The sequence below is a fragment of the Gavialis gangeticus genome, unplaced genomic scaffold (genome assembly GCF_001723915.1).
Source record: "Gavialis gangeticus isolate Ggan-Ray unplaced genomic scaffold, GavGan_comp1, whole genome shotgun sequence".
Classification (NCBI taxonomy): domain Eukaryota; kingdom Metazoa; phylum Chordata; order Crocodylia; family Gavialidae; genus Gavialis; species Gavialis gangeticus.
This window is the reverse complement of record NW_017729031.1, coordinates 84,850,595-84,874,452: the sequence shown is the minus strand read 5'-3', so window position 1 is coordinate 84,874,452 and position 23,858 is coordinate 84,850,595. Positions and strand designations below refer to the sequence as shown.

At 45.5% G+C, this 23,858-nt stretch overlaps 1 protein-coding gene across 1 annotated transcript in view; it reads left to right on the top strand.

Moving 5' to 3' along the window:
* The first annotated feature begins 12,839 nt into the window (after nt 1-12,839).
* ITGB2 (integrin subunit beta 2) overlaps nt 12,840-23,858 on the top strand; it is a 53,637-nt gene continuing 42,618 nt past the window's right edge. The window contains exon 1 of the mRNA XM_019523302.1: nt 12,840-12,975. The gene's annotated coding sequence lies outside the window, so the exon portion shown is untranslated. The remainder of the gene's footprint in view (nt 12,976-23,858) is intronic.

The window sequence follows — 23,858 nt, the reverse complement described above, 5'->3', positions numbered from 1 at the left end:
TGGTCTTTTATGTAATGCTGAGAGGTGTCTGTGTAAGGTAGAGCGGAGTGTGGGGAGCAGGAGGAAGCCAGGCAGATACCTGCAATCTGTGCCGAGCTCCAGACAGGGATCAGAGGGGAGGGGCCAGCCCTGCTGCAGAGCAGAGAGCCCTGCCCAGCCCAGAGAGCATGCTAGGATGCTGGGGGAGTCTGGTTTATCTTAAACCAGCAAGGGGTCTGGGACAGACATTGTAAAAATGGGTTTGACCCAAATCAGTTAAGTCTGATGTTACATTCAACCAGATTTATCTCAGACTAGTTTCAGCCATTTTCAAACTCTTTTATGTGCACTGAACATCTGTTCTGTTACATGTTTAAACCAGTTTCTGATCACTTAAACCGGTTTATGTGTAATGTCTGTCCCTAGCCCAGGAGACCAGCCATTATTGTTTGGGCTGGGATTACAGAATACCTCAGCATCAACAGTGCAGCATGCTTCTTTAGTCAAGACTCCAAGCACTTGCAGGAGGAACACAGCACCTCACATCCATTAAAGGAGGAAACTCTTTGGCTGGAGACTAATTCAGCTCCACAGATTCTCATTTTAACTGCAAAGGCAAGGACAAAGCTAATTTATTAAGGATTTGGTACAGAGGTCAAATTCCATAGAGCTACAATGCTGTTCTGCTGTTTTGTGCTGATAGGTAGACCGAGTAGGGCTCATTCTCCTGTTCAAGGATTTGTGTCTCCTTCTGAGGCAGAAGGGATAGAGGTTTCACAGAAGAATAGCATTTGAGATGCAAACAATTCTGGAGGAAGTTCAGAGCAAGGGTTTTACATATTTTATATATATATATATATATGGTTTTGAGGCCCCTTTCTGCTGGCCATATAATAGGGAAGTTGAACACAACATGAAGACAGGAGGACATAACTACTGCCTTTCATTTGAGTAGCTGAAACTATAGGAACTGTCATCCAGAACAGAGGCTGTGTGTCAGGCTGGTCAGAAAACGGGCTATGAGGACATGGTGTTTCTTCAGGATATTGTCTGATGAGACTGAAGGGAGCAGGGGGACAGAAACACCCAGGAGAAGCCAAAAAAAAAAAAAAAGAGAGAGAGAGAGAACCAGCCCCAAAGCCAAGGAGATGGTAAGAGAAACATCAGAAAAATGACCATGAAAGGAGGCAAAAAAAAAGAATAAACATTTTAGGCAAAGAACTGGCCAGTAAAGGACTTTGAATTACAAGGAAAGAAAGTGCCTCCTGTTGCTTGATTCCTACGGTGTTCCATGAAACACAAGTTTGTAAATTCTCTCTAAAGAAACAGGATCGCATGAAGAAATCCCTGACTTTATCAGCAATTTCTCTTCCTAATAGAAGCAATTTAAAAAAGACACCAGATATTGGCTAACAGCTTGGGTCAAAATGGGCCACCATATAGATGCATGCCCTCTCGTTGCTAGTACAGAGCTGGACCCTTGGCCTCCTTTACTGGAAGCTGAGGCACCACAGGCTTTCTGGGGCAGGCAGGACAGCCAACAGCCAGCTGTGATTTCTCTGTCAGAAGATCACAATGCTTCAATGCAGAATTAATAGAAACAGTTTATTAAGTGTTTTATTTTCCCCTTTAAAGAAGAATGGGAGGAAAGGGGAAAGGGAACTTCATAGTACAGCCTAAAAAATAGATCTTTTTAACCACAGCAGCATGATACATTACCTTCTATAGCAGAAAAGGTTTTGCATAATTTAAATATGAAGGGAAACTGGCCTGGGGACAGGCCAACTATATTCATGGAAGAAAGTAAATCCCTTGTATTTTTCAACAGGTCTCAGTTACATAAGAAGATAAATCCCACTGCCATCCTAGGGGATCTTTCCTAAGACATTTGGCACTTTTGGAAATTGTAGCCCACCTGAGCTAAACACATAATGTTCTTAAGGGGAAATGTATTGAAAGAAGGACTACAGACTTTGTTTCTGAAGCCTGTATATATGTATCTTGAGCAGGTTTGAAATTCTCTTCTTAGTAACATGAAGTTGCTTGAAACCAGTGCCAGTTCCTAAACTGGAACAAATATCCTTCAGCAACAAAACAGCCTAAAGATACTCTGGCTCCCAAACAAATCTTCCAAGCAAGAAGATTTATGCAAGATCAAGTTGAACAACAGGGCGGTCATGTGGGAGTTGATCAGGGAAAGACTCATCATATTCTTATTTTGTTGGTATAATTGTACAGCTTCCTAAAAAAAGGGTGTCACAAAAACGGTAAGAGGAAGTATGGCTATTATTAGGAAAGCAGAAGGGAAGGATCTTCTCGGCTGCTGCACCAAGTCCCCTGGTCTTGTTCCTAGTCACTCTTTTTTTTTTTTACTGTTCGGTTACAAATTGAAGCTCCTAACTGAGTAATTCCCAGCTAAGAATCTTGTTTCTTTGTAACAAGTTTCTTACGCAAGGAGATGTGTACTCACATACTTCTCATAAATCAGAAGTTTCTCTTCCTTTTTGCTGGCTGCCGTTCAGTGATGGATTTTAAGCCCATGCTTAAGTGCTCTGCTGACATGAAGGCAAAGAATGACCCAGCATGGTTTTCCCAATAGCAGCAGCAAGAGTCCTTTAAAAGCAGTGTTTACTGAAACAAAAAGAATGAAAATGAATCCCAGACAAGCAGTGCAAAATGTTACCTCGTGTGAGGCTGTGGCTGCATAGGGAACCACTTAAGCAAGTCAGTGGAGAAACAGCTTTGGTTCAGACTCATTCCAGAAAAACCCAAAGCTACCTTGTTATGCGTTAATTTTGGGCAGCTCCTGGAGCTCTAGTCTTAACCCCTGGATTTGCCACACATTAAAGCTTTTAAGTAGCTTAAAGCAGTGGTTCTCAACCTTTTTTGTACCAGGACCCATTTGTAAACATCAATGGCCAGTCTCAACTCAGTGGCCTTCACTCCCAACCACTGTCCCCCTCCCCCAGCCCCCCCAGTTTGTGGGGTAGGGGGTGGGTGTGTGGGGCAGGAAGGGTCCCAAGCAGCCCCTTGCAGGCTGGAACTCTACCAGCCTGCAAGGGAAAAGCCTTTAAAGGAGAATCCATTTTCAAGTTTGTTGGCAACCCTTTCATATATTCTTGCATCCCCCTTTTGGGTTGCACCCCATGGGTTGAGAAACCCTGCCGTTAAGCACTCATTATGTGGCTCAAAGTTATGCCACTCCAGGGCAGGATTATCTCTTGATCCACACTACCCAGCTCCTGTTCCATTAAGGTCTGGCCACTCCCCACAGATATGCCACTCAAGCTGAAGGTATGACTGCAAGCTAGCACTTAGCTGATCAACATTTGTGCAGCTTGCAGTGTAACGGATAACAAAGCCCTAAGCAGGTAGGAGACTACACCAGCAAAGCTATATAGCTGGTGCAAATCTGTACTGGGCACAGGGTCAGGATGGATGGACTCAAATCTTGTCATTACAAGACATCTTAAGACAAGAATTTTTTCTTTCATTCTTGGCTCCTCTCAGCCCCACTGACCAACAGAGCCATTGTCCATCATATTTAAGAATTTGTGGCAGTCAAATAAGATCATGGATTTTTTAAAAAGGGCAAAAAAAAGTGCCTATCTTTAAAAAATGGGAAAAAGAGGATCTGGGAATGACAAATGGTCAGTTTGTTCTGGACACCTATAAATATCATGGATCATATAAATCAAGGAATCCATTTATTAGCATTTCAGATATAACAAAGTAATCCGGAACAGCCAACATAGATTTGTTAAAAGTCATGCTTGACTAAATTGATTTCCTTCCATAAGATGGTGATAGACTCCATAGGGGAGAGCAGTGAATATGGTATTTCTTGACTTCAGCAAGACTTTCAGCATTGTTTCCTGTGATGTACTCATTTGTAAGCTAAGAAAATACAGTCTAGACCGGGGCAGGCAAAATCCAGCCTGTGAACCCATCCAGCTCATGGTAGACTCCATTTCCCAGCAGCTCCTGCCTGCGTTGCTGTGGCTGGTTTCCATAGAGAAGGGTTGGGGGCATGTAGATAGCGGATTGCAACTCTGCCCTGGCTCTGGACCACACTGTCACTGCCACAAGATCCCAATCTCAGCTCCAGAGCAGCTCTCCACCCAGCCACACGCACTGCCAGTGCTGCTGGGGCCAGTCTCCAAGTAAACCCTGGCCCTGTGCCATCACAGCCCCACTGCTGCTGGGGTCTTCATGAAAGCCAGCTGCAGCAACATGGACAGGAACTGCTGGGAAATGGAGTCTGGCTGCTGGCCAGATCCACCATTTTGTCTACCCAGGTCTGGACAAAAGGAGTATAAGGTAGATGCATAACTAGTTGGGTCACCCTGGTCAGAAAGCAGTCATCAGAGGCTCGACTTGTGAGAGGAGATCTTGATGAGGGTTCCCCAGAGATCCATCTCCAGGGTTCTGTGCGTCCCATGTTGCAGAGGCTGCCACAAGCCAATCAAACCTATCCTCTGCTCACTGACCTATCTTCTACAGGAATACCAGTCAAGTTCAGGATCTCAGTCCCAGTGTTGAGAGTGCTCCATGACATGGACTCAGCGCACTAAAAAGATTTTCAAACTCCAAAATGAGAACCAAAGTCACCAATAATGCCCCTTTGGCTTGATGGAACTTTCTTGTGGGTTAGCCTTGGACTGTGGAACAAAGTCCCACAGGAACTAAAACCAGAAGAAACCTCATCAGTTTCCACTCCAGATATAATTGTCTAATCCGCTGTCCTTTGTATACGCAAAGTAGCACCCATGTGGTTTTTTTAATTTAAAAAAGCAAAGTAAATAACCCAACCCACCAAACCAAAGCACCGCAGTGCACATGTGATTCTTGCTCTAGAGAGAAGAGGGCAAGATCAAACCATATATCATGGATATTAATGAGATAACTTAATGCTTTAGGCCGTGTGTTGATGAAATGAGGGCATGTGTGCACAACACTTTAAAGTGGGTTAAATGCTTTTGCACCACTTTAATGGTGTTGGTGTTTGCACGCATCGGTGGAGTATTACACAATCATTCTAGCCTCTGTAGCAAATTTGGCAACATAATGCACCTTAAATGACTTGAGGTGCAGCAAACTAAAACTCTTCTGAGGAATTTTAGTTTGCTGCCCTACAGCTGTCTGGTGCATTGCTCCACTCCATGCAGCTCAGGGGCTTTGAAAGAAGCCCATGCAGGAAGCCTGGCAGCAGCCTGGGAAGGCAGGCTCCACCCAAGCAGCGAGCCTGATCTTTTTTTTTTCTGCCTGGAGCCTGCCTGCAAGCCTGAGCTGCGTGGTGCTTTCCTCTGCAGCTGCAGTGCCCCCTGGGACCACCCGAGCTGGGTGCCTGCAGGCAGGTGCCACCTGTGGGGGGCCGCTGCTGCCACAGAGAGAAGCACCAGCCCCACCCCACTGCCAGAGAGGCAGAGACTGCTCCATCCACTGGCAGCTTGCCCTCCCCTTCCCACTGCAAGGGAGGCAGGTAAGTTCAGGTGTGTGCATGACACAGGGGCTTAAAGGGCCCTAAATTGAAGCAGTGGGTTTTTAAAAACTGCTTCAATTTAGGGCCCCTATTTTGTCTACACGCGCCCTTAGTGCTTAAATACTATAGTGATAAGGGGGATACAAGAATCGACACAGACCAAAACACACCTTAATCCCCCTACAAAAACCCAGCCCCTCTAGCAGATTTAACCCTAAGAGATTCCTCCTTCTAGCAACTTATGCTAATAATAGCTGCACCTTGCAATGTCCCATAACAAACATAACTATTCTGAACTGAGAATGCTATTCTGCAGCGTACCTCCGTGAAGTGGCCTGGAACCTCTCCTACTTCCTGAGCAAGTGCCCAAACCTCTCAGCTATTGGGACTACAACATGAGAGGACCCTTCTCCTCCTCCATGCATACTCAGTAGCTGTGTGACTGCTTAGTGTACATAAGTGCCAAAAGTACCATTTACATGGTGCGAAAACTGACATTTAGGCACATGAAGAGTAATAGAACAAAGCATTTCAAGAAAGAGTTCTTAAAAACAACAAGAACAATTTGTACATCAAATTTTAAGTAAACAGTATATAGTTTTAAAAATGTTTTTTGTCCATTATATTATCCACTGGACATAGCTACCAACAGATACAGAACTGCCACTACTAAAACTGAGTCAGCCCCACTGAGTTCACTGTGGTTAATCACATAGGACTATAGTCAGGACCTCATAATCCAAAAGTGGGAGAATTGTATGATTTCACCATAGGAAATATAATAGCATGAGGCCTGAGACATGAAGAGATGAACTATCAGAGAGGCCAGGAGGGGTCAAAGATGTAACTGTGACAAGCATAACCAAGATTTCAATACTGAAAGTATTAGGGTGTCCAGAGCAGACCCTGAAGCAATGATGACATTTGTTGTCACCAATGAGCAATGCTTAAGAAACAGACAATATATTCTGTAGCTGCAAGAGAGTTTCTGGATTGTGTATCAGCAGGTGGGATTCAGAAGTACTCTCAGCTTGTTTGCATGTGTCACAAGTGGCTCGGCAGAGGGGAAAGGGTCATCCTCACCATGTCACCTCATTGCTTTTCCACCATGCCAGCATCACCTCAGTCTTATGCAAGAAAAGCTTCAACTAAGCATCCTTCATCCGTGACTCCTCTTTCCCCAGATGCTAAGTCATGTGTGCCAGAACACTGATTGGTCAGGTATAGAGATATTAGGCTAGCTGTCCCCAGCCCACTGAACATTGCAATTTGTACCTCCTGTGATACCCCACTAATGGTTACACATACTCAGTAAATAGGAGAGAAGACAAACTGGACTTCAAATAACTCCACAGTACAACACTCTCAGGGAGGAGACAATATGCTCCACAAGAGAAAAACAGAGAGCAGCATAATCTAGTCCAGCACACTGACACCATCCATTATGAAAGCAGTGTAATCCATTTCAGCAAACTGACACCATCTCATGGTCAGCATGAGACAAGGCTGCTGATATCTCTGGCAGGACCAACAAAGACACAAAACTGATCTCCTAACGATGGATGAAACTCATCTACCAATGCTTCTGTCCTACATCTGGATCTATAACTATGTGGATGAGGTCCTGAGAGATCTGTGTAGTAGGGCTGGAGTGTTGTTGTAGTCATAGTGGTCCAGGAAACGGGCAAGAAGCAACAATTTTGGGAAGATATCTTTTATTAGCCTGACTGTATAGCTGGGAATGATGTTAGACAAGCTTTCGGGCACAAAGGGTACTGACAGACATGGAAAAAAACCCCAAAACTGAAACAGAGTTTTACTGGAAGAAGAAGTGTGTTAGTATGACCCAGCTCCTCAGTGTCTGAATAGATTGGGTGCTTCAGTGGGGCTTTTTGGTGCTTTTATCTAATCAGTTATTAGATAAAGTGCCATAAAGCCCTGCTGAAGGGCTTTTTGAAAAGCCCCAGGTCAAATTAACGTGATGCTGCTTCTGGCCACATCCTGCACTCAGTGTAGGGCTGCACTGAACTTAAAGTAAAGCGCTGGGGTTTGGGGTTTTTTTTCTTTACACCTGTAAGCAGCCACAGTGGCCTTCTTCAAGTCAACTAAGTGCTTCTCTTTAGGTCCAGTGACATAGCTTGGTGGGGCACTAGGAGCAACTGGAATTGCAATTGCAAACACAGCAGTAACCAGAAGTCATTGCTTTGCTTTGCCCTAGGCACCCAGGGGTGTCCTGAAGAAGGCCACTTTGTGCCCAAAAGCTTTCCTAACATTTCTCCCACCTGTCCACTGGGTCCAACACAAATATCCCTGGAAAAAAACCCCAAAACCTTACTTCTAAGAGATACAAAGCAGCTACGTTTGAGAGTCTTGTCTCAGCATTACCTTTTTTGTACTCTTACCAAGAAAGAAATGAAGTGATATTGGTTGATAACCAGCCTATGAGCATCAAGTGGTCTCCTAAGCAAAATCCACACATCACCTTTCTTAGAAGAACTGGGCATTCTGCCTCCCCAAACATCAACCTGTGCAATGAAAGAAGTCATTAGTCAAACAACACACTCTCAAAAAATATAAAGCTTCCACAGCGAGGCACGTTGGGTGACTTCCTGACTTGCCACAACACGAACCGAAAAATAGAAGGTAATGCCAAGTTACAAAACATCTGAGAGCTGTATGCTAATATTCACCCACCACGTATCACTAGCAGGAATAGATCCTATATTGTCCTTTCCCTGGTTTTGACCACAGCATCTCCAAGTTAACAAACAACAACTTTTACTAATGCTGGTTATTCCCTGATATCAAAGTGTTTGTCTTGAATATCAGCAGTCATCTCTTCAGTATCAAACTGAAGTCTGGGGAACACTGAAATTCAAGACTAGTCATAAGTGGCTCTTGGGCAGAGGTTGATATATAGTCATCATCATATGCACCTTTGATTCCTGCCCCACTTGGTGTTTAAAACAAACTGCTTGGCAGGACTAGCTACACTTCTATTTAGGTGGAGCTGAGGGAGTCAACTGACCTTATGGTTCGTTATTATCTGCTTGATTGCTGCTAATCTTTACACTCCATAGGTGCTAACTAGCCTTGTTCTTTTGTTAATCAAGCTATCCCTTCTTCTACAATTATCTTGTTGGTTATCTACTCCTGGTAATGTTTTTGTTCCCCCCCATATGACCAGTAAAAGTGTGTCATTATTTAGGAACCTGTACTAAATGGCTCTGTTCCTAGGAGATCTGAACCCACAACAAATCAGAGCAAAATGAAGAGGAACGGGGCTGAAGGCAGGCCCAGCTGTGCAATGGTACAGGGGTCAGAAGCAGGAGGAAGCTGCAAGGTGAGGCAAAGAGGTAAGTTCCTGCAGTGACCCTTGCCTGGGTTATTCATTGTAGTAGATGATGGAGGCTGTGGGAGGTTGAACCAGCAGCACAACCAGGATGGCACAAAGGTGGGCATGGGTGGATCCAGAGGGGTTTGTTTCCCAATGTAGGAAACTAACCCCTGTGCGTGTGTGCATGCACACACATATATGTATACATATAGATATTCTTATATAATAAAGGGCATAGTCCATCTGTCTGTCTGTCCGTAATGCTCTTGGAGCACTTATCATGGCAGCACTCTGCTGCCTCTGAGGAGCAGGACCAGGGGGGTGAGGCCAGCACTGCTGGAGGCAGCAGCTGCATGGGGTGCTAGTGGAGGGGGATGGCAGGGCAAGCCCCCCCCCCACACACACACTCTTAGGAGGTGGAGGTGGCACTCCGTTCCCCTCCCCCCCCCGGCTCCATCAGGCCTGGCAGGCAATTGGCTAGTATATACACATAGGGCATGTCTACATATTGCCATATGGCAACATTGCTACGGTACTTCTTTTGTAAGTATTAAAGCATGGTGCAGTACAGACAGTTACTGCACTGCGCATGCAGCATGTGGTTAGATTTTGCCATTATGGTGATGCAGTGTGTCACTACATCACCATAGGGTGACGTGTAGACATGCTTATATATACATACATATACACACATGTGAGCACATGTGTGTATTTTTGTGTGTGTATTGAAAATAAAAGATAATGACCCAGTAATACTGGCAAATTTTCAGCACTAGCATGCTAAAGCAGATTGCATGTGTGTCCCAGGGAACCGGGACGGGACTTACCTGTGGCGGCAGAGAAGCCTGTGCAACACGTCTGCCGCTTGTTTACGCCGACGCGACCGGAAGTCGGTGTCGGCACCGGCAGATGGCCGCCGGGGGTAAAAGCGGCCGCGGGGAAGGGACGGGGAGGAAGGAGCTGGGGGCTCCTCATCAGCGGAGGCTGGAGGCCCCGCACTAGGAGGGGCAAGGCAACCCCAAGCAGGACAAGCCACCAACCGCTCAACACAAGAAGCAAAGGGCTGTGGAGCCGAGCGAACGGCTAACTCCCCAGAGGATGAGGCAGGGAACTCCAGCGGTGAGCTGCTACCTGCCCAGACGGAGAGGAAGAGACCTGCAATGACCAACCGCAGGACAATGACTGAGGAGCAGCAGACGGGCTCCGAGGACAAGGAATCCAGCAGAGAGGACTTCTGGGACTGTGAACCCGAAACTCACGAGGCTTGCAGGTTCAGGGCTGGGACGCTGGCGCAGGGACGCGATACCGCCCGAGAGGGTCAAGACCCCGAAGGGCCCTAAGGAGGTGCAGATGGGCGGAGACTGCCGCCAGCCGACTGCAAGCACAGACTAAGGGAGGGCGGGGTGGATTGTGTGGCAGGGTCTTGCCCAGCAGGGGCCTAGGAAGGTCCGGGCAGGAGGCCCAGCCAGTGGGGCCGAAGGGCCAAGCTTTTAGCTCTTTTCAGGTTTTGTTTTCCCAGTAAAGGGATACCCCAGCTGAGAGGTACAGCCGGGGCGGTAGGGCCAGGGACCCCATAGTGGAACCCTATTCTCTCCGGGACCCTGCCTTGGGTCAAGCGGCATACGAGGTACCTGACGACAAGGGCCAATCAGGCCAGAGGGGCAGTAGGAGGTCAGTCCCTCATTCTAGGGGAGCATTAAAGGAGGCGTAACGCCGAGGTGCAGGGGGTGGTGGAGCCCCGCAACGTGACCGCCGAGCGATCACGGGCCACGGAGTACCCAGGAACAGTCCTAACTGAACTTAACAACAAGTCGTGGCGGGCGAGAACTAGGGTGGGGAATGGACGTCAGAACACCCACTCCCACTCAGTGGTAACCCAGGGACATCGGTGGCGTTCCTCCTCCCACAGACGAGCTGCCTACGGGGAGGACCCCAGCCCGGCAGTCGCAATGTGTGCTGGCTGACATGGTTCTGGGGAAATTAAAGGCCTGTAATTGATTGTCTTGGCAATCTGATACTAAACTTACAATTTCCTAAGACAATGAATGGAAATCACTAATTCACTGAGGGATAATTTCAGCACTGAGCAGCAGAAGGACTTTGTCTATACCAGAAATGATGTATGATATTAAGTAATCAAGGATGATTTGGCTGCAGGGAAATGGAAGACGAGGAGTATCACTACCTGCCTTTGAGATTCCCCCATCGGTCAAATAGTGGCTGATGTTTCAATGCACCCACATCAGTGTGAGCACAACAGTGCCATGCATTCAGCATCAAAGTGCCATTTTCCACGTTTATCTCTTGATTCAGAGAATTATTGCTTTCTCTTCTGAAGAGCGTTCTCTGGTTTCAAGATGGTTGCAGGCAGGCTGCAGTGGAGGGTTTGGGTGTGATCCTGTCTCACGGTGACTTAGCAATATTTTACTGCAAGCTAGTGCTTGTGGTAATCTTCCTTCTTCCAGAAAGCACAGATGCCTTCTCTCTTTCATGCAGGCCTCTCAGGCCATTCTTGCTCCACCCTTTTTGGGGGAAGAGGGATCCAGGCTTGTCTCCTGGTTCTTTACCTGGCAGAATCCCAAGAAGCTTCTTTCATATCTCAGCCCAATCTGTGAACAGTTCCTTCCTTTCTGTCCCTGTTTATACAACTAGCTTTACCACACGCTGCTCTGGGAAGGGAGGGGCTCTAGTGAACTTGAACTGAGAACTCCACCCCTTTTGCAGTGTTAGGCCAGCCCTTTAAATGCCTTTAAAACAGAAGTATTTAAATAGAGCTCAGAGCACCCAGGCCTGGTCCCCACCTTCCCAACACAGCCCTTTGCCCCTCCCTTGAGCACCCAGTGCTGTTTCCTACCTCGTGCCTACTGCACCCTCCATAAGGAAAGCCAGCAGAAACATCCACTTTGCAGCATGGCCTGCAGGTTACCACATCTGAGCATTGTTGATCAGGGAGGGGGAATGTAACCAAGGATCCTTCACCAGGTGTGATGGCTAGCATGATCTGTAGCATCAGCTAAGCTGCTGAGGACTCCTGGCAATACACTCAACACAAGGGCCTTACTGCAATCATTTAAGCTGGAGCTGCAGAGCAGGAGTTAAAGTAGGTACATTTCAGGGACATCCTAGCAAGGAAGTGAGATGTGGTCCAGGCTGTTCTGTATGATTCAAGGTCTTAGAAACTTGTGGAGCTGTAATACAAGTTCAGGAAGCTCCCAAACTGCTCCAACCTACTCCAGGTCCTGGAGGTTCTGATTGCCCCAGGACTGCAAAGCTGTGAGCCACCTCTGCATGGGTGCTGCAGTATATTCAAATTTGTCCTGAGAAGTTCCTATTCCCAGCCTTCTCTTATGCTAGCAGAAGGGGAATGGTAACTCAAGTGCCTTGTGTATCTTCAGCTTTCACAACAGGAGGCTCTTCAAAGCCCAGGACCTAAATTACTCAGGGCTACAGATGTGAATCCCAATGCTTGCACCATCCCCTGGAAGTCATCAAGAGCCAGTACAGAGTCAAGAGTAGATATGCAATATTAATTATCACACTTGACTGGAGCTCACCTTGATTATGGAGCCAGTGACAGATCTACCACCCCCTTTATTGCTTTATTTGGCATATGTCTGTAACAAGAGACACTGAAGAAAGAGCACTTCCCTACCATTTTGCCTTCTGAAAGGAACTACATATTCTTTATGAGCCAAGGGGAATGAGTTCTTCCATGAAGATGTGACAGCTCAAATAGGTACAAGAAGCTCTGTCTTTCCATGCCAGCCCTGCAGATACCCTGGTAAAAAATCCCAAAGGATAAAAGTATGTCCTAGACTCTTTAAGAGACTGAGGCTCCATTGTTCCCTCCACTGAGGCTACCAGAGGGGCTACCGTATGGTAAGAGCACAGTCTTTGCTATCAGAGATCTGTTTGTATTGATTTTGGGGGTGGGTGTTTTTTCTTCCTTTTTAAGGAAATGTACACACTCACACCTCATTCTCTTGACTTCCTCCTTGTCTCACACAGGGTGACTATATAACAGAAATAGGAAGAAGAAAGCAGTAGTATGCTGCAGAGATCCCACACTGGAGGAACTCCACAGCCAGCTGAGGCACAGCTTCACCACTGCCTGAAAACAGCTGTGGGAAAGCCAGCCAGAGGAGTAGATGCATGGTGATCCTGTTCCTTTGGAGGGGTGAGCAACATCTGCTCTGTCTGTGGATTTGCTGCTTATTGACTTAATGTCCTCATAGGTGCCTATTATTATATTGCTTGAGTTTTGCTCTGCTCCTTTCAGAAATGACCAGCAGTGTCCTGAATTGTGCTCCAGGAACTTGAGAACATTGTCAGCAAGTTCCTCTTCCATTCTATCTTTAATTGCCTAGTGGGTTAGAGTAGCCTTTTATAGAAGATGGGCACTCAATTTTTTTTAACTGAGTTGCTTCTGAAGGTGGAACAAGCATGGGATCGCTGATGTGTAATGTACAGAAACTTAGGACCCAGCACATCATTGCACTGCTGTAAGACAAATGAGTATAACATGCATTTTAAATACTACCACATTGATCTGATCTCTTTGCACTCTCTGCAGCAGTTTAAATGGATGCCCAAGGAACATGGCAGTGGAGAATTGTACCCTTCCACATGTATTCTGTTTCATCTAATATATGTAAGGATGGGGAAATTCAGCTGCTATTGACCATATCAAAAGACTGGGTTGGATTTTATAAGAAGGTGGACCAGATGCAGAAGAAGATAATTTGCAGTGCTCTGTGTTCCTTGCTATGTAGGACCAATCTGTAATAGTTGAGGGTCTGATCTTATTTCAGTACAAACTTTACTATGGCTATACCTAGAAGCTAAACAATGAAATTAGCTTTCTGCCTGGACTATATGCTTTTAGTTTCCATGAGCACACTTCTAAATTTTTTTTTTCTTGGTACAGGGTAATCTGGCTTAATATTGTCTAATGTTTCCAGGAATAATTATTGAGCATCTTCCCCCCTGCACTTGCCCTCACATTGCTTAGAAACCCACAATGCTGATATTAAGAGCCAACACAGCCAATTATGAACCACAGTGCAGCTGAGGATTAACATTTAGGTTTTCAGAAAGCTATACAGGGGTTAGCATTAAAGTAGGACTTGCTTTATTTTGCAGTCAGAATGGTTTGATCACATGAATAATATTAAATTAATAGTTGAATCCAATTAAAAAAACAAACAAACCCTCAGACCCTTTGAGGTAGATACAGAGCAAAATGTGTGAACATTCATGCAGAAATGCATTCATTCACAAGTCAGAAGGCAAAAACATAAGACTGAAAAAAGCCTGAAGGTTATGGGTTTTGCCATGGATGTCACATCCTGCCTTAGTCATAAAATCACTTGTTTTTGCTCTTTGCATGTCACATTTGTTCCAGCTCCATTTTTACATATGATTTACTATCATTATATATAATGCATTTTTGTAAAAGGGATTCTGTGACTGTTGTCTTTAGTGGCCCAGGACTGACCTCAGACCCAGGAGGAGCCCTCTGTTATTGTGTTGTGGTTTTTTTTCTGTATGATGCATTCTGGGGGAGGAGCAATGCAGTTTAATCTGTTTGTAAAGCAGCCTGAGATCTGAGACCGAATTTAGGAGACCATATATGTACCTAACAGACAAAGCCACTGTGCTCTTTCATTAAAGGGTTAATATGAATTTTCAGTATTGCACAATTACGCAGAAGGAGAAATGACACCAGTTTTCCTTTCTATATTACACATCAGACAACTTTTATTTTTATATTCCTATCAGAAATTGAATCTGTAATCCTTCCATGAATGAGAAAATAAGAGCACGTATTGCTTGCGCTTTGTAAGTCCCAGTCAGGGAAGAGAAATAATACACAGCAATTACCTACTCGGTGATATATGGAACCTCAGCAATGACCAAGGATTTGTCCTTTGAATACCTGATGTGCTAGAACTATAACAGAGAAGTGTTTCTCAACCCAGGTGGTGTGGCATCCTGGGGTACCTTGAGTTCTTTTACAAATGCCATGAGGTCCCACACAATGTTAGCACTGTTAGGTGTGCAAAAACATGATCCACAAGATAAATCCAGAGTTTTTAAAATAGGAATCTGTAGTGTTAAAAGCATTCTGACCCATTGTGCTCTTCCTGAGTTCTTTGCAGCAGAAGAATTACTCTATTATTTTTCTGTAGTCAAAAAGTTAAAACAGAGCTGGCATTTAGTGAGGGGTACCTGGAGTTTAAAAAGGTTAAGAGACACTGTAATACAGGAAATCTATATATTATATGCAAATGAAAGGAAAGCTGTAAAAGAAATCTTCCTGAATATGGGGAGAAAGATTATATCTTGTCTTTCTACAGAAAAGAAGCATATTTAGTCATGCAGCTAAAAATGAGATCTGAGTTTTGAAAAAATGGACAAAAAATGGTCTTCATCATAGGCAGTGTGCTGCTATGATCAGGTGGATCCAGCAAGGTTACTGTCTAGTCTCCTCTTAAAGATTTCCAGGGTAGGTGATTGACCACCTGTGGAGGGAGCTTATTCTAGTCTGGACACCCTGACTGTGAAGAAGTTTTTCCTAATGTTGAGTCTGAATTGATCTTCCAGGAGTTTGCGGCCATTACTCCTGGTTTTCCCCTCAGGTGCCCTGGTGAACAGTTGCTCACCGAGTCCTTGATGTACACCCCTAGTGTAGTGTAAGCTGTTACCAGGTCTCCTCTCAGCCTTCTTTTCCTCAGACTGAAGAGTCTCAGATCCCTCAGCCTTTCTGCGTATGGTTTGCCTTTTAAGACTCTGATCATATGGGTGGCTCTTCTTTGGACTCAATGTCAGCCTGCTTTCATATCCAGGTTGCAAGTTACCTGGTCTTAGAAAGATATGAGGTTGGTAAGGAAAGACCTGCCTGTGATGAAGCCATGCTGGCTGTCATTCAGAACCTTCTGCAAGCTTATGGCAGATAGGCTCCCTGATGAACTTTTCTAGGATTTTCCCTAGGATGGAAGTTAGGCTGATTGGCCTATAGTTACCTGGGTCCTCCCTCCTGCCCTTCTTGTGCCCATCAGAATTGCATGTATGACAAAGGCCCCCCCTCTGCTTGCTCCACTGGTTAAATAGCCCAGATGCACTCGCATTTTGCTCAGTGAGAGTACTTACATTCAAGTATAGAAAATGGACTTTTGTGGTCATGGTGAATGTATTCTGGAACAAGGTTTTTTAGGATTTAGTGCATCTGAAGCTTCAAATACTCGTGGTTTTGCAAGTCTATATACAGAAGTGAAATTTCCGGCTGGCCTGTGGCGATGAAACAGGCCCTGAGAATGTGCACAGTGGTGTTGTCACGCAGCCCTGGAAAAGTGCCCTTTCTGGCTACTTAACAGGCTACTGAGTTTGGGTCCCAAAACGTTAGAGCTCTGTGCTCTTAAGTCTCTCTTGGCTTAAGAAGGCTGTAGCATTGACTTCTTTTCTTGGCCACCACAGTGTCTTTCCTGGGTACAGAGTTTGTTTGCTACATCTTTCCAGAAGTGGGACTTTGCAGCTCACTTATCTAGGACAGTGGTAAACCCAAACTCACAATAGTTTAGCCCACTTTATCCCAGAGCTCCAGTCTTGTGAACGCTGCATGTTACAATTTACCTCTTCAGCGACACCTGATAGCGGAAGCAAAAAACAGGCACACACATTTTGTAAGTGTTTGAAAAAATATTCACTATTTGACTTTAGTTAGTATAAACACCCACACAACAAATGTCTACACACATACCATTCTTGAACACCCTGTTGGTTCAGGTAGGATTCCACTAAGAAGTCCTGGATCTTTCCTAGGTCCTTGCCCTTCTACATATTTCTTCTCATCTGGAATATAGTCTGACTCCAAATCCAAGCCTCTGTCGTATGCAGCCAGTTTCTTTCTTTCTGCTCCCTAGTCAAGGCTATGCTATTCTCCTCCCCCTAAGTTAGTGAAACACCCTTTCACTTAAAAAAAATAGCTAGTCCTTTTTGTCAGGTGGTCCAATTATTAGCTTTGTCAAGTGATCATGATTTCCTACCAAATAATCCTTTGCTTTGTTTCCTCCTCCCTGAAGTTCAAACATCAAAATCTACTTAGCCCTTGGCAGCAGCCATCTCCACATGAAAGAGGGCTTCCCTGTTACTATAGGCTCTTCAAGGCTTAATGATTCTCCATTACTAGGCCCTCAGAATTTCAGTCCAACATAGAGGTAAAAGGATGTCAGAGAAGGCAGATAAGCCCCTATCTAAAATGAAGTGCGTAGTCTATCAGAGAGTTCCCATTATTACTCACGATCCATATGACAGACACAATTCCCCCAAACTGCCACAGGTGTCAAGGGCCTTCAACCCACCTCTGGAGTGTTAATGGCGGGAGTGTAGTGATGCACTGATTCAATGCATTCCCAATGCAGCTTCACTATCCCCCATAGAAGAGCAAACCTGCCTTTGTTCGACAGAATCCCCTAAAGAAGGGCAATGTGAAAACCCAGCCTACTTGCCCCTGGTTGGGAATTCCCACATAGGTGCAGCAGTGGTTGTAGATGCAGCTCACTTTGCACATAGCTCTCAATACCTAAGAGCTGAACCCTTCCTGTTCGTTCTGGAGCTCAGATACTCTGTGGTGTGAAGGTGTTTGTAACAGGTGGTGGATGCTTTTGCAAGTTCCCAGGCATTACACATCCAGTAGATTTTTCATGGGGAAGCTAAAAATGTGCCTACACTGACAAATCCCTCCTGCAAGAAGGGCAGTTCTTTGGTGCTGCTCATTTCTTTGTGTTAGCTTGCAAACTCAGAGCTCTGCTGACGGGCAGCTCAGAGGTTACTAACTCTGCTGACTGATGGAGGCAGCACAGATGTGTACTTTATGAGCAGTTTTAAGGATCTGTGACTGGGAAGCCCAGACTGAGAGAACTCTGCTGTGAGGAAGAGACATAGGAGCTTGACTGAGAAAGAAGGAAACTGCTGCTCTTTGGAAAGTTATTAACCACAAAGCTATTTTCAGCAGCACTGTGAGTTATGAGGCGGAGGCTCCTTTGGCTGTACTCTGTTTTACTTCTGAGTAGGAGATCAAGAACTCTCCCTCCCTTTATAGAATCATAGAAAATTAGGGTTGGAAGTGACCTCAGGAGGGCATCTAGTTCAACCCCCTGCTCAACGAAGGACCATCCCCAACTAGGTCATCCCAGCCAAAGTTTTGTCTACCTGGGTTTAAAAACCTCCGAAGATGGGGCTTTCACCTCCTCTCTGGGTAATCTGTTCCAGTGTTTTACTACTCTCTCAGAAAGAAAATTCTTACTAAAATCTAACCTAAACTTCCCTTGGTGCAACTTGAGACCGTTGCTCCTTGTTCTGTCATCTCCCACCACTGACAGCAGTCTAGCTCCATCCTCTTTCAAACCCCCTTTCAAATAGCTGAAAGCTGCTATCAAATCTCCTGTCAGTCTCCTCTTCTCTAGACTCAATAAGCTCAGATCCCTCAGTCTTTCCTCACCATTTTTGTTGACCTCCAGTTTGACTCTATCCAATTTGTCCACATCCTTTCTGTAGCAGGAGGCCCAAAACAGAACATAGTACTCCAGATGTGGCCTCACCAGTGCTGAATAGAGGGGAATAATCACTTCCCTGGATCTCCTGACAACACAGCTACCAATGCAGCCCAGTATGACATTAGCCTTCTTGGTAACAAGGGCACACTGTTGACTCATATTCAACTTATTGTCCATTGTAACCCCCAGGTCCTTTTCTGCAGAGCTGCTGCCTAGCCAGTCAGCCCCCAGCCTGTACTGGTGCCTGGGATTGTCTCGTCTTAAGTACAGGTCTTTGCATTTGTCCTTGTTGAACCTCATGAGATTTCTTTTGGTCTAATCCTCCAATTTGTATAGGTCACTGTGAATCCTACCCCTACCCTCCAGTGTATCTGCTGCTCCTGCCAGCTTGGTGTCATCTGCAAACTTGCTGAGGGTGCAGTCTATGCCATCTTCCAGGTCATTGATGAAGACATTGAATAAAACTAGCCCCAGGAGTGACCCTTGGGGCACTCCACTTGATACCAGCTGCCAACTAGACATCGAGCTATTGAGTATTACCCTCTGAGTCCAGTGCTCCAGCCCATTTTCTATCCATCTTACAGTCCATTCATCCAGGCCATACTTTCTTAGCTTGCCTGTGAGAATGTTGTGGGAAACTGTATCAAAAGCTTTGCTAAAATCAAGGTATATCACATCCACTGGTCTCTCCACATCCACAGAGCCAGTCACCTCATCACAGAAGGCAATCAGGTTGGTCATGTATGACTTGCTCTTGGTGAATCCATGCTGACTGTTCCTGATCACCCTCTTCTCCTCCAAGTGCTTCAAGATGGATACCTTGCCATGGTCCAATACAAAAGCACAAGCAGTGGATCTATTCTATCTTCTTCCCAAGTTGTAAAGAATTCACCTGCTCCCAGAGCTTAATTCCAGTTATGAGGAGCTTGTGTCTTACTTTGCAAAAAGAATGGCCCTCATATGGACCACTGAAATCAGAATCATATATCATCATTCTTCTGACAGAGTCCAGGCCACTCTCATAGAGGGACATTAGTGGTTCATAGGAAAGCCCCCATGAAGACAAGAGAACAGCCTGGTGAAAGGTTAGTGGGTGCCTTGATTTACTGCCAACAGATATGGCAAGTGCCTCCTTAAAAGTGGCCAAGCTATTGCCAACCTTTGCTCAAGAAACATGGCTTTGTGCTGCCACCTGGCCTCCAACCGCCTTATCCTGGGAAAGGGATTGAGAAGGTGGGGACAAGCCGTCAGGGGCTAGCTTTCTCCACCATTCTATGTCCCTACCAGCTAGGATCCATGCTCTGGGACAAAGATAGCACTGGTGGTTGGTCTCTTCTTGCCTATGGGCATGGGCCACATCTTTGTTAACCTAGTGGGGTACATCAGCTGACCTCCTTCCACAGTAGGTAAGGATGTTCTGCTACCTATCAGCATGGAGTAGAGGGAACCACCCCTCTCACCTCTGAGAGAAGCCAAGTTAGGGTGATGGGCAGCTGCTAGCCTCCCAAAGGACTGTCACCTGCCCTGTCTGAAGTGGCCATTGCTGTCATTTCTTTTATTCAATATTTCTGTGATCCTAGGAAGCTGTGGGCTATGATATCACCAATTGAATGGTGACATTCCAACCCTCATCTCCTTTGCGTTAAGAATGGACAACAGTCCCCAGATGTTCCAGTGTGCTTATGGTGTACATGGATGGAGTGCAGCTGGTTCTGGTTCCATCTGAGCAAAACAGGGCTGGAGATTGTTGGCTGGGTGAAACATTTCGAGGAACTGGCTCCATTCAGTGGTTAGGAATATGTGTCATGGTAAAATGGTGCATCACTGGGGCCTTACTGGGCCTAGCTCGTCTCCTGCATTTGCAAACAGCAGCAGCAGCTGTCAACACCTTCCCCGTTTATAATTTTTCCCAGACTACATCCTATTCTTTTGAGGGATGCCCAGCCCTGGCTGATGCATATAATAAGCTGGCTAACCTCAATACCCTCTGGCTAACCACAAAGGTCAGGGTAGAGTTGGCCTAGCTTCCATCAGGGCTGTCTCTCAAGCAGGGCAGCACCATGGGGAATGCCTCACACCATGCATTCCATATGCTGGTGCCCAGATACTCCAGAACACTACAAGGTAGGAGTTACTGTGGGTCATGTGCAGTCAAGCATGCTGGAGATTCTGCAGTGACAGTCATATTAACAATAAATCCTGTGCCCTGTTCCTCATTTATGCAGCCCTCTGAAGTAGGCCCTTGCTTGTTTGGTGACACTGGGGCAACAGCTAAATTCTGCTGCTGGACCCCAAGGTATACCTTGCAAGCCCGGGCAGCAGAACATTTTTAGTGCAAGGTCTGTGGCTGTGAAATGGAGTTGGCCCAAGAACAGGCTGAGCCTAAACTAAAGACTTGCTGTCTGCTGAGTAGACAGTGGGATGGATCTCTTCACACAGATATGAACTACCATATAGGTGGGGTCCTCATGCCATTAGCACTGTGGCCTTTATGAGAGCTCTTCTGCTGCTGGGGGCAGTTCCTTGGGATTAGGCAAGGTAGTTGCAAAGACCATGAGGTCCTACACCAATGCCACTTTAGAAAGGATAATGCCAAAGTCATCACTACTGCACCAATTCCTGACAGAACACAGTGGGGAAAATAATTGCCTCTCCTAAAGCAAGGAGCAGGCAAGGGAACATTAGTAAAGATGTCCTAGGGGTAGAAAAAGGGAAGCAGAGATAGTGGTGGAAGAGGAGGAGAGAAGAATCTGGAGAAGAGTGGCTACCCTAAATTGCCCCTTCCTTCATGGCAGTGGGTGGATGCCAACACCCTCTACATAGGGAACACTCAGCAGACAGCTGTTCATTATGCCAGGCCTAGTTAAAATAAGTAAAATGAAGATTTTGTTTTTTATTAGAAATGGCTGCCGGAAGAACAGCTAATCTCCCAGAAAAGTGGGGGGAGGAATTCAGAGAGACTTCAAAAAGATTAAAGAAAAGATGCTTACACTGGTGTGTTGAGGGCCTGGAACCTAGCCTATACTCAGTCTGCTCCCACTTGCACCCTTAGAGCTGTGCAGCCAGCAAAGAGATTAAATAAATTAGACTTGGCACCTTTTTTTCCTTCTTTTCTACTAAGATCAAACCCCACCTTTGTATGTTTTGTGGGGTATTTTTGTATGGGGAAGTGGGGAAGGGAGTTAACCTTGGAGATGCCTGGAATGTGAATGTAAAGACTTTTGGAACACCTCCGAGATACTGTGAGCTGCTAACACCTCAGCAGAAGGAGTGTGGGTGTTGAATCGTTAACAAAGACTTCCTTTAACCAAACTGTTGATTAATCATTGAAGTTTTCTGAAGTGCTAAAAGAACAAAAAAAGAGAGAGAGTTTTAAATAGTTTGAACTAGAATTCCTTCCCCCTCTACCCTTGGGGAGCTAGCACACAAGTGGCATTTAGGAATTTCTCATAGCACACTCTCTCAAGAAACCTTAGGGTCCTCAAACATGGAATGGATGTGACCCTTCAACACAAAGAATGAGGAGAGAACAAAACTGCCATCAGCCTTCTGCCCCATTCTGCATTGAAGGAGAAAACCAGCTCCATTTTGTTTCCTTTGCATGTCTCTGTGGTTCTGGCACCATGCAGAGATGAGCATTTCACACCAAAGCAGTGAAACTTTCCGTCACTACTCTCTCATATCAGCCTACTAGCAGCAATCCATCCTCTACATAATCTGCACTCCAAAACCCTAAACCGAGGGCCCTGTTCTCATAGCAATTAATCATGCTGAAGTGAGAATTCATAATGAAAAGCACAAGGCATTTCCCTGTCCCTCTGGTTGCACCAGGTCACTACTAAGAGAAATTTCCCTCCATTTTAGAGGAAAAAAGTAAATTACCATTAAGATTTCACAGGCTTCTAAATCCTGCATATAACACACTCTATAAAGTATGTTTCAGAAAGAGTAGTGCAGGACAACAACTTCCATTTTGCTGTATGGGCAGGGTTGCCTCTCAGGGAATGATGTGAATGAGGTTCCAGAAATACCAGCTACCTTTTCCATATTTATAGCTCCCAGTCTGTGAGAGCCAAAGGCCAAATGAAGAAGACTCCTCTAAAATATCCACGTTAGTGATGCTCCATCCTAAATTCACAAAGGCGCTGATCTTCAGACACTGAAAAATGCAAGACATCTTTTCTCTTTTCAGACAGACATGCTATTCGATGTCTGCTGGTTTTAAATTCGAAGTACCTAAAAGGAAAGGTGAATTTTATAAAAAGAAGAAGCAAGTCACATGGTGAAGGGGCTGGAACCACACAGGCTTGGCAGTTTAACTCTGCCTATATATGGAAGGGTCATGGCCTCTGCAAACTTCTATCTAGATAAGGGCTGAAGTGGTCTTCCTAATGCATACAACCACTTTACCCTCCTTCCCAGAGACACACCAACATGGAACACAGTAGGAAGAAAGAGGTGAGGTCTTTAACCTATTGTGAAACCTAGTAAGAAAGAGGTGAGGTCTTTAACCTACTGTGAAATCATACTGGATTTTTTCTTTTTGCAACTATTACCCACTTCTGCAGAATCACTGAACCCTCAGTTTTGCAATCCTGGCTTCATGACTATATACTTACCCTTTCAGGACACTATCAATTTCAAGGCCCTTCTCTCTCCCTCCTTTTTGTTTTAATCAAAAAAATAGTGTGACTCAGCCTGGTACCCCTGAACCAGGCTCCCTCTCATGCCAGCCACAGAAGTCACATGCCTCTCTTTTGCAACTACGCATAGTCATGTAACAGCTGTATTTATTGGAAAACCAAATATTAAGGGAGCCTGTAAAGTCTGCTTCATACCATTTTTGAAATGCCACTTTTAGCAGCCAGAAACAAAGACAAGAATCAGCTCCAGGTAGGCAGATAGCTCATGGCAGGCCAACAGCAAGTGGCCTGTAAGAACATGAGATCTAATTGAGAGCATTAAAGCATCCAGGACTTCTATCTGAGCACCATACACAGTAATGGAGACGGGACTAGATAGTGGACTCTAGCCTTCATGTCTATCAAGATCAGTAGCTTTTCCTTAACAAGCATTTTTTTTTCCTTTTGTTGTGATTTCTCCTCCTCTGTTGTAGAGGTACAAGTCCTACAGCCACATGCAGGCTCAGTGTCATCTCCAGCTACTTCACTGTGGTTGAACATGCTTGATGGACAACAGCTTAGCTCACTCTCTTAAGATACAAGGCTCAGTCAGAAAGTAATGCCTCTTTTTTCTTTTCCTTCAGACAAGTATTATTGAAAAAACTAGTGACTTGCCCATTAAGAATGATGCGGGGATGGAGGGTGGGGAGAAGCTTTCTAACCCTAACCACCCCCCCATGTCGCTGCTGCTGCTTCCCAGGATGAGTGGGGCTTGCCCCGCCACAACCCTTCTGCCCTCCTCTGCCAGCACCCCGCAACGCTGATGCCTACAAGCAGCAGAGCCCCGGGGGGGGGGGGGGGGGGCCAGTCGGGCCCCCCCCCCC